This window comes from Schistocerca serialis, unplaced genomic scaffold, assembly GCF_023864345.2.
Source record: "Schistocerca serialis cubense isolate TAMUIC-IGC-003099 unplaced genomic scaffold, iqSchSeri2.2 HiC_scaffold_1343, whole genome shotgun sequence".
In the NCBI taxonomy this organism is placed as follows: Eukaryota; Metazoa; Arthropoda; class Insecta; order Orthoptera; family Acrididae; genus Schistocerca; species Schistocerca serialis.
Window position 1 is genome coordinate 2,243,194 of NW_026047562.1, and position 19,204 is coordinate 2,262,397.

The 19,204-nt window shown below is 42.8% G+C and overlaps 1 protein-coding gene across 1 annotated transcript in view; it reads left to right on the forward strand.

Annotated features, from left to right (window-relative positions):
• Window positions 1-19,204, forward strand: part of LOC126439766 (ankyrin repeat domain-containing protein 65-like) — a 101,277-nt gene that overhangs the window by 80,837 nt on the left and 1,236 nt on the right. The gene's annotated exons all lie outside the window — the stretch shown is intronic.

Sequence of the window (19,204 nt, forward strand, 5' to 3'; positions counted from 1 at the left end):
TTTTTCTTGCGACTGCTACCATTGTGTCTTAGAAAGAGAGACATAGTCGGTCAGATGTTAAAAAACCCGATCGCAACAACTGCTGTATGTTACTGTCACAAACGGTCATGGTTCATAAGGCGCACACAAGTATCCACGTGAAAAGCTATGTGGGCTTTATAAATCGAGGCACGACATTACCTCGGAATGAGGTGGTCTTTCCGGACAAATACCGAGACGGTGATCGTAGGAACGTGTATTATCAGACCAGCAGTCAGGTTAAACGTAGCCCACGATGCAACCTCGGGATAAAATCGCTGAATTTTGAAAGTGATCCGGCTAAGGAACTTGGTATGTAAGCGGTATTTGCGAATCCCGCACGCCACCCCAGCTAGATATTTATATAGTACTTGTAACGTGTTCTGTCTCGATACCATGTCAGAGGTTCTGCAATATATTCACTGAGTTATAGGCGATGACTGATTGAGAAGGATCACAAACAGAAGTACTAGATGATGTGCTGATTGAGGTCATAAGGGAATGTACACTAGCTTATCAGATGTCTAGTGTTCGCTACCTGCTAGAAATGATATCCATGGTTTGGAATCAAGTCTTTCCATTCAAGTACATACCTGCAGTGGATCCTATTGACAAGTCATTTAATGATTACAACCGCTACTCAATCTCATTCCTGGCACTTTCATATCTTGAAACGAGTCACCTTTCTCGAGCCTGGCTGTTACAGCAAAATTCCGACTTGGTTTTAGTCACCCCCTACGCATCTTGCAACTGCTCCCATTTCTACAGCTTTGCGCATGTGATCGTTCCAATTTGAATCGGAACTGAGCAGAAGTCGGAGAAAGACATATCCATCACCTTCTGCAACCCGTCTAGAAACAGAACGACCTGAATTAGTGCAACAGGACGGTGTTTTGACCATTTGGTGGAAATGCGCGCATTGTGGTGCTTCTCTAAACTGGATATAGATACTGCAGCCACATCTGATATAGAGCTCACCTAGCCACCGTTACTAGCAAGCACGATGACGCATAGCTGTGGTGTGGTCCAGCACGGAGAGAGAGATTTCGCTATGCTTCCCAGAATTGCACAGCGTGCATCCCTCCTAGCATTCCTAATGGAACACTCCATCCCTCATTGAATTTACACCTGCTGCTGGTGTGGGACGATCCTATTAAATATGCAGGTACTGATCCACTCCAGAGGCGAGTTTAAAGTTCCGTCACTTGCACTGTAGGATGAAGATTGTATCCCATGGACTCTACTGTAAATCGCAAGAGACGCTCCCTGTGGCCCTGTCTCGTTGCTTGAAACAATATTTTTTTCAGCTGTAGCGCACTTTGTACACTGCCTTACATTTTGTTTTTCTGCCACTAATTCAAGGTCTGATCAGGTTCTAAACTGACATTAAGACTTTCTGATCCACAGCCTCTCACAGAAAACTAGGCATCGCACAGGGTAAATCATATTGCTATTGAGGCTACCATAACACGCCACACACACTGGATGATTTTAAATAAAAGCGAGTTACAACATAAGCAAACTAGCGGAGTTTTTGCGGCGTTGTGGAGAGTTTCCAAACTACAGTCCGAAATTGATTCATGAGCTCTTTATTTAAACTCATCTTCCATAGTCACAGACTAGCTAATGACTCTATGTTCCATTCGAATAATTCATCATATTGCAGTCATGTATGCGATCAATGTTTGGGTGCTATCCACCCCAGAAGGTGCTGTCCATCCACCAATGCTCTTTCTCAAACTCAAACAAGTGATATCAGTCAATCGTTATGTAGTAACCAACAGCGTGCCAGTTCATGGATGGGATGGAAAAGACACCATCGATGTACTCCAATAATAAGCATCACAGCTGACAGTGCAAACACTCTTACAGTAATTTCAACACCGACCAATGATGTGACAGCACGTTTCTCAATTTCAATACCATAGCTAAACCACCCCTTCTCCACTTTGCGAGTATCATTGCGAACATGGATAGATGACTGTGCAGTACATCCATTCATTGTTAATTCTCGAACACATAAACTGTCAAAGTACATCAGACTGTACTATACATATTTCTAACACATTGAGCATAGTGCTTAATTTATGATCTATCTCTCTGTCTCTCTGTGTATGGGAGTCACAGAGCAATCTCGCTGTTTTAGGTTAAAATTAGACAGTGAAACGTCCACATCACACCGTCATTGACCAACCCGCCCTGCAGCACCGTTACCAATTTAATCTGCAACCGACCAGATGAAGACCATTACATTCCACGTCTCATGAAGGAATGAAGCTTGCCGAGTGCTCACCCATTTAAGTGCACAAGATTTATCGAGATGCACCCATCTTGAAAAGATCAAAACTCCTTATTGTAGTACAATAACAGATTTCAAAGTGTTGTGATGTAATAGCAGATGGTTAAGAAGAACAAGAAACGGATGATTTTTATGCGCAATAGAGCTCCAGACAGATGGAGTTCGAAGCATTTTTATGTAAATAAACCACACTATCAACTCTAAAATATTATTCCAGACATCTTCAACTTTTATAGTCCTGTCTTCCTCAGTTGCGTCTAATATTACGGTATATTAATAATTTTTAATTATGGACCGTCTGACAGCAACTGAATAAAACACAATTTTAGTGCCATACGCGTTTGGTGTATGGCACTAAAATTGCGTTTTATTCATTTGCTGTCAGACGGTCCATAAGTAAAAATTATTAATATACCGTAATATTACACGCAACTGAGGAAGACAGGACTATAAAAGATGAAGATGTCAATACAGCTATGTCAAGCATTCCCTGTCAACGTGTACAACAGGTTCAAGAAAATACATCTGAGACTCCATACGACGATACAGCATATAAAATTCAACAAAACACGCAAAAAGAACGATTTAATTCCAAGTTACATTAATGTAAATGTTAAAAACAGTTCTACAGTGGCACAAAAGTCGAAATCATTTGCAGAACGATATTGGTTACTACATGAAATTAAGATGCTCTATTCGAAAAAACAGCACCTAAACATGATGCTCTATGAGACTCATCTAGAATTGGCAAAAAACGTAGGAAACGCCGCCGTTTTCATGGCACTAGTAGAAAAAACTGAACACAACACATACACAGCAATGAAACATTTACAAACCAAACATAAACAGAAGATAATGAAACTAACAGTAAAAAAGACGCTAAAACACATTTACATTTTATATGTGTAACCACATGAACACCAACACACATTCCATCCACGCTTAGTTAACCCAACAGAGACAGAACTACACGAAAACGAAAAAATGCCCTTGGAAAAAGGTTTGAAACACAGCACCAATAGCAAAGTGAACAATCAATACATAGAAAATCTCATAGTAGAAACCGAACACATCCTTACACGTGAAGAACAACAAAATAATTGTGAAATAAACATAGGACTGACAAGAGAACTAGTAAAAGAAGAAATAAAAGGCATAATAAAACAAACACAGCAGACACACAATAAGAACAACCAAACAGAAGCAGCTACTATGAAAAGGTTAAAACAAAAGTCAAAAGATAATAACGTATTAATAACAAGAGCAGACAAGGGAAATGTAACAGTACTCATGGATAAAGAGCAATACATCACAAAAACCAAGGAATACATAAACACCAACGCCATACAAAAACTGAAGTCAGATCCAACTACACGATTCCAGGCAAATGTGAAACGAACACTGAAAAACATTGAACACACATTCACAGACAAACAGAAATACTACGTAACACAGAAAAACCCACAAGCACCGACACTCGCAGTCAACCGAAAGTACATAAAGATGGAATGCCAATCAGAGCTGTTATCAACTTCAAGAAAGCCCCAACATACCACATAGCCAAACACCTCCAAAAGTTAGTTACAAAACACCATAAAGTAGAAAACACCAGAACAGTGATAAACACAGGAAACCTAATAGAAAACATACAGAACATACAGGTACCACACACAGCATCACTGATTTCATTCGATATAGAAAATATGTATACCTCCATCCCTATCACAGAAACAATAGAAATCATAGAACAAAATCTCTCATCCCACAGCAACCTCACCACAGATGCAATAAAAGAAATAACAGATATGCTCAGACTGACAACTGAACAAAACTACTTTCAGTTTGAGGAAGAATATTATCTACAAACTGATGGACTGCCCATTGGATCCCCAATATCAGTAACACTAGCAAACATTTTCATCAGTCACCTAGAAAATCAGATATTTGATAAGATAACCACAAATGAAAGTTTCAAAATCATTTATTGGTACAGATATGTGGATGACATTATTTGTCTGGTAGATGAGCCAAGTGAAAAAATAGATGAACTCCATTCAGAAATAAACAAAGCTCATCAGAACATAAAATTCACACTTGAAAAAGAAAAAGAAAATCAAATAAATTTTCTTGACATTACAATTAAAAAAGAAAATGGTAAACATATATTTAACATCTTTAGAAAACCAACAGCCACAGACACAATAATACATTCCACATCCAACCACCCCCACAGCCAGAAACTTGCAGCACTAAGACACATGTTACATAGATTAAACAGGATCCCACTCAGCAAGAGAAACTATGAACAAGAAATGAGTACAAACATACAAATAGCTAGGAACAACGGGTATGACACACATGTGGTACACAAGCTCAATCAAAAAATAAAAACACAAATAAAAAACAAACACAACAGTTCCACAATACAAAAGAACTCACAAGCTGAAAACTTACAAACACACACAATGACAACACCACACAGAAAAGAACCAGATGGTACACCATGACCTACACACATAAACTAACACACAGAGATGCAAACATCCTAAAGAGACAGGGCTTCAAAACAGCATATAAGCCTGGGCAAACCATTCAATCACACCTAAGCAAACCAGCTACCAAGAGAGACAAATTCCAACAATCAGGAATATATAAATTTGAATGTCAAAGTTGTGATGCAGTATACATAGGCATGACATGCAGGAATTTTCAAACAAGATACAAAGAACATATCAGATGTTGGAAGTATGAAACAAACCATTCCACATTTGCAGAGCATTTAAAACACAGCAACCATCATCCTACAAACATGGATCAAGAAATGAAAATAATGAGAATAAGCAACCATGACAAACATCTTACACAAATGTAAGAAAACTTCCACATCCAGAAAGCCATAGCAGAAAACAAACATGTAATAAATGAACAAACACACATCAGCACAGGCTCCCTACTACACTTAATAAAGGAAATGATAACATAAAACAAAAAATAATAAAAAAAAGAAAACTCTTCCCCACATAATCTGGAGACACACACACACACACACACACACACACACACACACACACACACACACACGCACGCACACACACACACACAGCACAAAGAATATATATCACACCAAAACACACACACACACACACACACACACACACACATACACAAACGCACACACAAATGCATACACGAACAGACCACAGGTACTTCAATAGTTACACTCATAAGTTTGGCAATAACATTCGATCTTTGGCAAAAACATTTGACAGTCGGCAACAAAAACCAAAACATTGCTTTAAAACAAGCGTTCAGTGCATAGTGTTGTGGAATGGGGAAAAAAAATGCAAATTGGCGTTCACAAGAAGAAGAACAACACCAAAAATGCAACAGGAACGTAATATGTAGGAATTTGTCCACGCAACCTTTAAGTACAGTTCAAAACATAACTACTTAATAGGAAATACCAACCACCAGAACTGTTTATAACCTATAGGCACAATGACAAAAATGTAAATAAAATAGCTAACATATGTACATATTCCCAGGCACTGATGATGCCTTGCAGAAAATAAAGGCGAAACGCGTATGGCACTAAAATTGTGTTTTATTCAGTTGCTGTCAGACGGTCCATAAGTAAAGATTATTAATATACCGTAATATTATTCCAGTCTAGGATCAGGATCTGGAAGGTATTAGTAAGAGAGAACATAAACACACACATTCTTAAGGCAAAAACGTACTGCACTTAAAAGGGCTATAATGTTAGATTGCTTGTGTTTCCGACCTATCAGTCGTATGGAATGTAGCGCTGTTAATATTCCAGTGTAAGAAATATATTTCAAGCGGATGACATACATCCTTCTTTCCGGTTTCTTTACAATAAACTATGTTATCGAACCGTAAACCGAAAAAACTACGTCCGTAAAACATTAGCTCTGTGTAATACGAACACAATGTACCTTTCCGGAGACGTATAGTGTCTGCTGTTCACATCCGATCACGGTTCAAAAATTATATGATGCCTGCATCAGGCCTATATAAAATGATCGTTAGTAGCAGGGGATACCTCCTACAAAGAAACAGATAAACACATAGCAGCAGCGTCCGACATGTGAAAATTACAAGTCATTCCCTCACTAACTCTGTAAGCAGTACATCTGTCAGGCAAATGTATACACAGTGATTGTAGCGCCTCAAAAGCACCTATGACTAACTTAGTTCTAAAGCTGAAGTCACCATTATACACTCAAGATGCGACAGGGGGATGGAGTACATCACATAAATCATAGCTCGTTTAGAGGAATGTGCCACGTTTCATCGCACACGAGATGGAAGTACTATGATGACCGACAGGATTACCATTAACGATCGCAAGTAGACAGTGCTTTAAAGCAAATACAGGACACATGGCGGCATACGAGTCCAATGCATGCTATGTCATGCGTGAGCAGCTCTGTCCCACGTCTGTGAGCCTTGTGAGGGCACAGATTTCTTTGTAGTTAAGCGCGAGACTATTTCCAATAAAAATTAGAGGTGCGAAGTTCTCTATACCCTTGTCGTCTATAAATAAGAAAACTTGTAGTCAGTTAACACTGTGTTTCTTTTTTAATAAATCACAGTTGCAGACTTCGTGGATGGCGTATTATTGCGAACCATATTATGTGCTAGTACAAATATTTGTTTGTGCTGTATTATTATCATTTATTGAGCTAATTCATGGGCGACGAGAAGCGGCTGAAGTTCGCTATCAGAGGCTTTTATGTCACAGCAAGTGCCACACAGAGATTCCAACTGCATGAGGGGCCCCCAGAAAAGGCGACGTTGAGAAGTGCCAATAAAGGATATGGTCGAGAGTGTGTACAACTAGACTCCCATAGAAAATCTGTTAGTTTGTTTCAGTGTTAAGAACGCTTCTGGACCGACAGCATATCTGCCTAATGAATGTAATAACATATCAAAGCTTTATGTGAATAGTCAACCAAACTGTGTCAGTGTGTCGGTGTTGTGTTGACGAGTTGCACAACGGATTGATCTGACAAGTACCCTTTGGCTCCTGCAAGAAGCAATTTTCACCCCACACTACTACAGAAGTCAGACAGACGCTCCTAATGTACCAAAAAGAAATGCCAGAAAAACTTTCAGCAATAAATATTTTCCGGAGTCGTCCACTGTAAGGAAAAGACACAAACATTTTCTATTTTCTAACGTAACTAGTGGGATACTTGGGTACTAGAGTATTGATAGTTAGTGTAAGAAAACATTAAATGAACGGAAAATATTATTTATTGCAAGAATTTAAGAAAAATCAAATGAAACTTTCATTTATAAACTGATAGACAAATTTCCGGGTTCTTTTCGGAACTGGAGGTTACCTCTTATGGATAGGAAACCTGTTAATGACATTTATATACAAAGTGTGGGAAAGCTCTTTTATCCCTTTTCTTTAAGAATCTTATTTACTTGGCAGAATGGCTGAGAACTGCGCCTACTCAACTTGAATAATTATCCGATTGAATTTTTCTAAGTACAGTCGAGGTTGTCGCTCCAGAAATGTAATGGAGTGACATGAATGAAGTATGCTATATCTAATGGAGGAAAGATGGGTCTCACCTACGCTGTCGCGCAGAATACCGTGAGCTGTGACGACTGCTTCCTGCTTCGTTTGCCACTGAAAAATAACAAAACTATCTCTTTCTATCTGGATTGCTCTTCGCCAATCGAACTCTCACTACGCCTTGATGAAGTCAAGGACTCCTATCTGGCCCCAGTCTAGCTATTGGCGTGGTGCACCAGTCAGATAACCAGTCCACTGTGATGCCACTCAATGTTTGCTCGCAGGCGCTAACTAATACTCTGTCTGTGTTCACACTGCACATTAAATGTCGCGGCCAACACAGTGAACAAATTCTTAATCGCGAGTGACTCAGTATAGAGTATCACTCCGATTCGCTAGCGACAGAGGTGCTGTCCCAGTGCAGTACTGAGCAGACACTTTGTTCCTCGCTCTCTGCGTACACGCACGAGCGCAGTCGTTCCCGCTACATGTTTCCGCTACAAGGGCGTCACCGAACGGACTTCCGTGCACACAAAAATCATCTACTGTCTTTCCCTCACTCCTGCAGCTCATTGCGTCAGAAATAGTCCGCCAATCAGCGTTACTCTTACAAATGGGAGAATGGCTAAGCCGAACAATCCGGAAATATATAGCATCTGTGTTAGGCATTTACTGTCCACTTATGAGAACTCTGAAACTGCGCATTAGGTCCATCAAAAAAATTGTATGCTGGGGCTCTCCTAAGCAATACAGTGGGTTTTGCTTTTAAGGTGAACATGCAGGCCATTATTTCTTTTCTCTGGCAAAAACTGTTTTGGGCCATGGGCAGTCGGCCGGCAGGCATAGCTGTGTGCTAACTCACCCTCCTATGGACTTTCCAGAGGGCTGGTTGCTTCCGCTGAACCCCAACTCCTGTGGCCATTGTGTCTTGAATGTCTGTGTATGCCAGCCTCGAATTTTTAATCTCGGTGCGCACTTGCGATTTATTTATTAGATTTGAGTATTGATTAAATGGAAATATGTAAAATTGACTCAGCCCTATCGAGTTTGGGCTCGAATGAAACATCTTGATATGCAGAATACGATGGTAAGGTCGGAATATGCAAGAAATGAAGGTCAGGAGACCATGCCACGTTACATATCCCCCCGTTGTGACAAAATTTTTGTCTGCGATTTGTCAATGCCAAGGAAAACATTGACAAAGTCAGGCAAAAATTGTTCTTTCGGATTTTCCAATTAACTTTCTCAGCCATTCTTAACAATTTTTGTAATTATTTATTTATAATATTGTTCCTAGTTTCACTGCGGTTTCACACACACACACACACACACACACACACACACACACATATATATATATATATATATATATATATATATATATATATATATGTGTGTGTGTGTGTGTGTGTTTGTGTGTGTGTGTGTGTATTTTTTTTGTAGCCTACCACTCCTTCCTTCTTTTATTAGTTGTGCATCATTTATTGTTTGTGTGCATGTTGCAGTGTACTCAATGATACAAGAAAATTGTTAGCCGGTTTTCTATCTCTCTTTCTTTCTTTTAATTAGTGTGGTAATTTGTTGATTACTTAATTATCTTTTATTTAGTGATTAGTATAAGATATGAGGTTTCTTTTGCCCCTTTGTGTCTTTTCTTTTCTTTTACTGTTCTTTCCATTCGCATGCTTTTAAATGACTCACGTGGTAGATGCCAATACACTTACCTGTTTTTGGGTTCATTAGCTCCACGGCATTTTCGTGAGCGATTCTGGAAATTACCATCAGCTTTTTATAGTCTGGAAAAAATGTACGGCATTTATTTTGGCTCTTTTGTGAAAGGTAATGAGTCTTTACGAATACTTTCTTTGTGCAAACTTGCCTTGGGTGATCTTACGTCTCATTGCTGCTGACCGAATGTTCCGTAAGGCAGAAGCGACGATTTGTCTGTGTTTTGTTTTCATTTGCGATACTCTGCTCTGTTCCATCATGATCTTTCACTTGATTCTCGTCAAATATATCGCTAAGTCCCGTCAACAGTTCTTCATCGCCCAATTCTTCAGCAGACGGAAGTGGTGGCAGTTCATCCTCACTTTCAGAATTTTCCCACTCTATGCTGTTTTCCCAGGCTCTGTAGCGTAGTTCGAGTGTATCTGGTGCTGACTCTTTATCGGAAATTTTCGTAAGTCCCTGTTTATCTGAATTGTGGCTATTGTCAGTCTTTTCTAATTTTGATTTATCTACTTGGAGGAAACGAATGTTCTGTTTTGATTGTGTTAATGGGTGGACGTTAGTTTGCCTAACCTCTTCCGTATTTTCCTGTCAGTCTTTACGATTTTCAGGATTCTGTGGCCTTACTTCTGGTTACCCTTTACTGTGTTGTTCTTGTCTCTGTGCACCATGATTATGTCTGTAATTATTCGCACCCTGGTCTTGCCAGATGCTGTTTCTGGCGTCGTGACCGCTTTCAAAGTACCCTTGACCGTTGGCATTTGGTTCCTAAACCCATATCCACCACTGTATGAGTATCCATTACCATTCCTATTCCGGTACTAATTATTCTGGTTCCCGTTTCTATGCCAATTACCTCCATTATGCCACTGTCCTGAGCTGTTAAATTACTAGGATTACGATTATTATTATTATAATATTCGTTCCTAGTCCTCTCCTTTTGCTGTTCCCTTTCCTTTCTTTTTTCTTCCATCTCGTTTTCTTTAAACATGAGTTCGAGCTCCCTTAAGACCTCTTTGAATTCCTCGGTATTTTCATTTTTTCCTACAGTCGCCTGTTGATACTTTATCGGTAACTTCATTCTACATAGACATATCATCTCTCCGTTACTGTATGGTTTATCTAAGCATTGATTCTTTCTGTCCATTGTGTCAAAGAATTTTACAACGCTTTTTTTCCCTGAGTTTTCATATGGTGTCATCTGCAGTAACTCGTATTTCATTTTGTTTTGCGCCTCCTTAGACCAATATCTTTCGAGGAATGCTGTTCTGAATTGTAGGTAAGACGTATAGGTAGCAGCGATCTTTTGCATCACCTCCGCTACTGTCCCTGACATGTGTGCACAAATAAAATGAAGTGTGTGAGCCAAGCTCCTATGATTTGGCAAGCCTACCTTTGGCGTGAGGTCAGTCGCTTGACGGCGCGTTTCGGCGCGGGCCCGCCCGTTGCCGGCGCGCCGTAAGGCACGGAGGCTCGCACTGGGGCGTATCGCTTCCCAGTCAGGTGTGCCGCGGCAGTCCTGACAGGGGAAGTGAAGCGTCTCTTATAGCCTCTCCTTCCCAAATGGCTCTTTCCGCCTTCCCGTGGTGCCAGATGTTAAGCTTGGCATTCTGCCTTGCGACAAAAGGGAGAGCTGCGACCCAACCCGATGTGAAAGTGAAGGGTGCGTGGCACAGGGGGAGCTGTGTCAAGGGACCGAACACCAGTCCCTTTCTGTTCGCAGGGCACAGACCATCAGGTGTCCTGCATGCCGGAGACCTCGTTCGTCGGCGTGGGATCGAGGCGCGACTCGGCAAGGGTGCTTCGCCACGCCCCTGGGTAACCGGGGCGTGTTCTGCCAAACCCAGGAGGTGATGACATCGCCTGGGCAGGTTAGATGGGTCCAGACCGCTGAACGACTGGGTGACCGACCCACCACCTGAGTAGGAGTAGGTCCTTGGCCGACAGGTGGAAGCTCGGGCTAGTAAGCGGCGAAGGGCGAGAGGTGCATCCGCCTCTCCGGAGTGCGGGGTGCACTTGCCGAGGAGCGTCGAGTGAAATCGACGATGACGGAGCCACCGATGGGGACCAGTGCGCTGGCAACGGCGCGCTGAACCCTGCAGTTCGAAGAGTGCCCTTGGTCTTGGGGCAAGGCCGGTGGACGAGCTGCCTCATGTCCCCCCCCCCCCCCCCATGCCAGAGGAGCCGGTCCAGGGCAAGAGACGGGCTCCCATTTCTTTTCACTCGTTACTCATCATGGCGGCAACCGAAACGAGTGATTCTTGTGCGTCTAAACGCGCTTCTATTGCGACTGATCCCTCTCCCCAGGACGAGCTGGGATAGGCAGAAGGTGAATCCGTCACACAAAGGCATGGTAGAATCTCACTGCTCTTAGAGCAGAACGTCAAAAACGGCAAAATAAGCCAAGCAGCCTCAACAATTATAAAAAATGAACTTACTGCATGGGCCATTGCCCACGCAAAACTTGAAGGCAGAGTGGAGGAGTTAGAAAAAGAAAACAACAGATTGAGGAACCAACCGACCAAGACCTGGGCGGCGGTGGCTGCGCAAGTGCCAACCAAGCCGCACACAACAAAGGAAACAATAGATAAAGCAGCCAAAAGAACAGACACTGCGGTCTTTCTCAGGACACTACCTGTGCAAGACACCAGTGTGAAGAAAATCCAGGAATTGTTTACAAAAACTGTCAACCCAGCTAAAGACAAAATTAAAATAAAGAGAATAAAACCCAGCAAAAATTCAGTAATTGTGGAAGTAGCCTCAGAGGAAGACAAGGATAAAATATTAAACAATCAGAAACTAAACGCGCTAATCAAATGTGAACCACCAAAGAAGAGGAATCCCTTAGTAATCCTCTATGACGTGCCAACTGTAATGACGGATGAAGAACTGACAAACACAATAAAAGAGCAAAATTTTGATGACATAAATGAGGAAGAATTTCGAAAGAGTTTCAAATTGAGATTCAGGATGGGGCCTCGGGGGCGTGATGTGGTTCATCACGTTGTTGAGGTCACGGCGCCAATGTGGAGGAAAATCACAGCAATGGGCAGACTATATGTAGGATTTCATTCTATTAACGTCGGAGACTACATCGTGGTACCTCGCTGCCACAATTGCGGTGACTTGGATCACATCCTAAGGCTGTGTACCAGGGAGTCGGCCTGCACGAAGTGTGGCACAAGTGGACACAACCGCAAAGACTGCAAAGCAGCAGCGGTCTGCATTCCCTGCAAAAACCGCGGGAAAAGGTCATGCGGAGCCTCAGGACGCAATTGCCCAACATACAGAATGTTAGAACAACGACTAATTTCTAAAATCAACTATGGCTGATCACAGCCCACCAAGCAGGATGCCAAAACATAAATCCCCAAGTAAGAGGAGGCGGGACGCTATGAGGGCAACCAGGTTCAAGAACTTCCTGCTGGCGCTTTCGGGTGCCACTAAAACAGAAATAATAGACAAGGCCATACAAACAGAGCCTTACATGGTTGACATAAGCATACAAACAGATTTTCCCGTACAGAACACAGATCCCGCCCCTCAACGCTGGGAGACAAAGCCGACAATCCACCTGAAACGGCAAGGGAATCCTATGACTGCAATATCCCAGACAAAACCCAAAGAAAACCGACCCATCCAATATAGTACTGTTACCAGTACAAGCCTAAAGTCCACAACGCAGAATACTCCAGTGGTCAGATTGCCACCCGTGGACCCGGTAAGGGTATATCCCAACATCGAGTACACGATGCAACTGGCCAGGCTGGAAGAGCCGATCACCCTGGCCACTGCCTTACAGCATGTGGTCCGTGTAGGACACGAAGAGGGTAAAAAGGTAACCTTCTCGGTAATGGAGGCTGTGGACAGAATACAGCTCAAGTCAGTGAATCTCCCCACTGATTTCGGAGCCCTGCGGGACTTACTGAAAAAAGTTTTTGAGAGACGTGGCGAAAAGTTTGACCTCCAGAACATTTACGAACAGGCCATACTGGTAAACGGACGAATTGCTTTTGACTGGAGTAAGACCTGGCCGGACGACCACATACATACATACTTCCCATGACGAATGAGATAATAATTGGACAGCTAAATACGCACAACAGTCGACTTGTTATGCAGGATCTCCGTAAAGAGGTGGAGGAGAGGAGACTGGAAGTGCTCTGCCTACAGGAGCCGTACTCCCAAGCTGGGAAAATACCTTTTGTTGCCACTACTTGGCAAATTATCAGCAGAGGTGAGGACCCTAGAGCAGCAATAGTAGTAACAAACAAACTTTTGAGGGTAACTACGCTCACACAATTTGCAACTCGTCACTGCAACGTCGTGGAGCTTCAGTCCCCGATGGGAGTAATTATTCTCATAAATATGTATTTTCAATACGGAGATGAGATAGAACAACACTTAGAACATCTAGCAAGAGTTACCACGGCGTTGCGAGGACGAAAGATAATAACAGCTGATATCAATGCAAAATCCCCCCTGTGGTACAGTGGCACCAGAGACGCAAACGGCGAAAAAGTGGAAGAATTTCTTATGGCTTTGCAGCTCGTGGTGGCCAACAGGCCGGGCAATCCTCCTACATACACAGCAGGAGGAGGACAAGGCACGAATATAGATGTGAACCTTACATCACACAATGCAGCTAACCTAATAAAAAATTGGATAGTCGTAAGCCACCACGAGTGACCACAACTTGATAACCTTCACTCTAAGTGAAAGAGAGTGCCGCTGGAACATGGGATGGGAGGTGCAATTTAACTATAACAAAGCAAATTGGGAACTCTTAGCAAGGGAGTGCGACATTCCTGCCTTACCAGAAGGTGACGCATATCAAGACCTAGACGTAGACGACAGAGCCGAGGAACTGGTGGGTGCAGTACATAGAGCGGTGAGGGTCACTGTACCAACCAGGAGGAAGGCCGTGGCGGCCTCGCCATCACCATGGTCGCCCGAATTAGAGGAGTTACGGCAATCTGTCAGAAGGCTAAGGAGAAACTACCAGCGCAATGTCATCTGGCTGGAAAGACAAAGATGGCAGTTGCAATACAGGGAGGCCAAACAAAGATTCCAGAAGGAGTTACGCGAAGTGAGAATGCGTAGCTGCGAAACCTACGTGCTGAACCAGTTAGCCTTAGATCCATGGGGTCTCCCTTATAAATTAGTAAGGGAAAAAATCCGCTCTCCCCTGGAGTTATCAACAGTCAGGCGAGGGGACGGGATGACGGAGTCTTGGCAGGAAACTGCTGAGGTCCTTCTCCAGTCCCTGCTGCCTGACGACAATGCGGATGAAGAAACTGAAGTCCAGAAGCAACTGCGTGACGCATATCTAGTGGACTATAACAACAACACGGCAGTCTACCCATTCTCGGAAGAGGAGGTAGCTGCACAAATAAGAGGGAAAGCTCCAGGACCAGACGGCATTGTGGCTGAGGTGGTGCAATTCCTGGCACCCCAGTTAGTCGCGCCGTTGACCCACCTATTCAACGAATGTCTAAGACAGTTTCCCAAGAGGTGGAAAACCGCGAACGAGATAATAATTAAAAAAGGACCGGAGAAAGATCCAACCGAAGCTAAATCCTACAGGCCAATCTGCCTATTGGACCTATTCGGGAAGCTCCTAGAGAAACTGCTGGCTGACAGATTGACGGCCCACCGGGTACTGTGGGGGCTGAGCAGCAGGCAGTTCGGCTTCAGGCCGGGGCGGTCGGCATCTGATGCCATCGCACTGGCAGCTGAGGTCTGTGGCTCGACCCCGCATAAGTACGTCGTCGGCATCGTGGTGGATATTAGTGGTGCCTTTGACAACCTGTGGTTGCCTTCGCTCTTCTCCTGTTTACGGGAGAAAGAGTGTCCAGGGCCGCTTTATGGATGTCTGAGGAGCTATTGTAAAGACAGGGAGGTTTGGCTATCATCCCCTAGCGGGAGAATTGGAAAAGTAATCACAAAGGGATGTCCCCAAGGCTCTGTTCTGGGGCCCCTGTTCCGGGATATCCACATGGAACCATTACTGGACGAACTGCAACAAAGTGAGGAAGTGCTAGAGGTGATAGCCTACGCAGACGACCTCCTCCTGCTGGTCGGCGGTCGTAGCCGAGAGGACATCGAGCCAAAGATCGAAAGGGCCATTGAAAAACTGCACCAATGGTGCCTAAAAACGAAAATGAAAATATCTCCTACCAAATCCACGTACTTACTGCTAAAAGGTCAGCTTGTCAGGAATCCCACTGTCAGAATTGAAGGCTCACCAGTTCTTCGGCGACGAGAGGCGCGATATCTGGGAGTTATAATTGACGAGAGATGGAACTTTGGAAAACACATAGAAGCCGTGACTCAGAGAGCCCTCCAGCTACTAAATAATCTCATTTCCATTGGACATAAGCGATTTCATCTCCCCCCTCATCTCATCAGACTATATCACAATAGCATCTTGACTTCAGTAGTGGGTTACGGCTCGGGAGTCTGGGCGCACAGGCTCACGCGGGTCGTGCCCACCATGATAGTGAGAAGAGTCCAAAGAAATATGATTCTAAGATCAGTAGGGGCCTACAGGACATCACCAGGGGGAGCCCTGTTAGTCATAATGGGGCTCTGCCAGTTAGACATTAAAATACGTGAACAAGCGGCATGCTATTGGGCCAAAAAAGGGAATGGGGAAAAAATAACAGATATCATGGGTGTGAGAGTAGAGGATAAAAGGGGAATAAGAAACAGAGGGGAGGAATTGTGGCAGAGGATATGGGAGGAAGATGAAACGGGGAGAAGAACATTTCAGTTTCTACCTGATGTTAAAGAACGCGGGACCATGAAATATTTTGAACCCACACGAGGACTCATCCACTTTCTCACTGGTCATGGACCCTATCCGACATATTTAAGTCGGTTTGGGAAAAGGGCAACCCCCGAGTGTGACTGTGGCGCGGCAGAGGGAACTCCTGATCATGTGGTTTTCGAGTGCCCTCTCTTCAATGACGTGGCAATGACACTCAGAGACAGACTCCCAAACCACGAGACATACAATCTTCTCAGACAAGAAGACACATTCCACACCCTAAACGCTCTGGCAGAAGAGGTATCACGAAAGATCTTAATAGAATACCTGAGGGATCAAGAATAAACACCGAACTCTTTAATCAACCGATTATGACCTGATCCCAATCCCATTCCGCCTGTGCGTGGAATGGCCGACTTCCATCAGTTGGAAACCGCCACGCATGGGATTAGGGGGGTGGGATCAGTCACACCGATTACGACAAGCACCAACTATGACGTAGGTTAAGCTAGTAGTAGTAGGACGTAGTTTAGAATACTAACATAGGAAACTGCAGCGATTACTAACCTTGGCCGGCCCGGTGCCAGGGGCATGTTCCTCGAGGTTAGCTCGAGGAGCCTGGCCACTCCAAGTAGGTTTGTATTTTACTGGCACACCTGTGACGCTGCAGTTAGTAGTCATTTCTAGGTTAGAAGTAGGTAAAACTAAACTGCCCATTTTTGTTGTAGGAATCTAACACTAACTTAGGAACTTAATAGTAGCTCACTAACAACAAAACTGTAATCTAAGCTGCAAAAAACTCAGTCTCATGTAATAATTAATGGTCCACTAATCATGTTAGGAGGTGGGCCACATATGTATAATTATTATTGTATTATTGTTATGTCAATAAAGAATTTAAAAAAAAAAATAGCCTACCTGGAACTGATCGATCAATTTGCGTGCATGCAAGCTACCGCCTTGTTCCTTGAAATGTTGGAATTTTATGTCAGAAAGTGATCTGTATTGTATCTACTCATAAATCCGGGTTTTGCCTGATTCATAGACTCAAATAATCTGCCATTCCTTGTGTTGTCTTGCCTATTCTCGGGCAATCCACTTCCTGTCTGCCTATTCTCAATTTCCTGACCCATATTCCCATTATATCGTAGCACTGGTGAACAATGTTGTTCGTTTGTCTCTACTCTCGTCGTTCGCGCTACTGTACCTGCGCTACTGTTATACTGTGTCATCGGGTTTACTGGTTCAGTCGCTTGTCTTTCCATTGGTATCGGCTGACTGTATGTGTCCCGTTTTTCTAGACACTGTGCCTGGTTCTGTGGCGTGTCATGTGTCACTTTAGTCGGGGCCTTCTGTTTCGACTTCTGCGGAAGTGTTACTTCTGGTCTTTGTTCTACTTGAACTTTCTTAGAGAGCGCGTGTTCATGTACTGAATTAATGCTTGACGTATCGGTTGTTTCGCTACAGGTGTAATCGGTTTCGATCTTTTCTTCGATAGTTTGTATCAACTTCGTTCGAAGCTTTTCAAACTAATCTTTGTTTTTAAGTTTTATTTTATTGATCCGCTGGTCACACTTTTTCAGTGCAACTTGTGCGACCTTGCTTTGAATCACTTGTTCTTCCGAAATTTATATTGCTGTTCGAGTGGCCTTTTTCGCCTTTTCCATCTTTTTGTCAACGTTGACAATGTCCAATTGGACCTTATCCACGTCAGTGCGTAATTGCAGCTGACTTTGTGTTAGTACCTGGATTCTTTCCGTAGATTTTTTTGCGTCTTCATTTATCTGAGTGATCTGACTACCAATTCTGGCGGTCCCTTCTTCCATCTGGATTTTAACATGTTGAATCTGTGTCTTAATCTCTTGTCTCAGTTTTCAAAAAGGTTTCTGCTGTGTTTCTCACCTTGTGAAAACCAAACTGATTGTTACACAGGAGAGTGGGTTTTTCGAAGTAGCTGCTTATTTGTGTGCGTGTAGCAGTACTTCAAATATTTTTGAAAATATTGGCACAATTCAGACTTCTCTGTAGCTATGGGGATACTCTTTGTCCACTGGAATAACTTTTGATACCTTGAATGATTCAGAAATACTCCAAATTGTACACATTTATTAAAAATAAAAGCTAATGGCGTAGAGACTGAGAGTAATGTCTTTTTAATGATGTAATTTGACAACCAATAGCAATTCGTACTTTTAGAATGTGAAAATTTGGAGATAGTTTTTATAATATCGGCAGATGTGATAATATTCCATTGAAATACCTGATCACCTGACAGTGGGGCTTTAATCAGGTACATTGCTCATGAACTTGTTGCTTTAATATTGTTTTCTATTTCTTAAATAGAGTTTAAAAAGTAGTGATTTCACTCCTCTGCTTCTAGCGGAGTTGCTTGTGTGCATTTTAGTGTGCCCTTGTTTTATTATTTGCCATGCTGCCTTGCATTTATTTGGGACCATTTCCATTTAGTTTTCCACTCGCACTTTTAGCCATGAGGAGCTTAGCTTTGCAGAATTTTTTGCATTTAAGACAGGTCCTATAAATATTCTACCTCTGTTCTGTCCTTTGGGTACAGACATTCTTATGCGCCTTGTACAGAATGAGTATGTTTTCTCTGGTTTTCAAAAGTTCTTGAGAAAGCTTGTTCAGCCTTTTATTTTTAGGTGCACTTGGACTTTTTTTCTGGAGACTAAGAATACCATAAATCTGTACATTTATTTAGAAAGTTATCAAAGCTCAATTGAGCTCCCCTCTTCCCATATTGACTATTACATATCAAGTCCTACTTTGCACTACCTAGACTTTCAATAAACTCTGTTATGTACTCTTCCTTTTG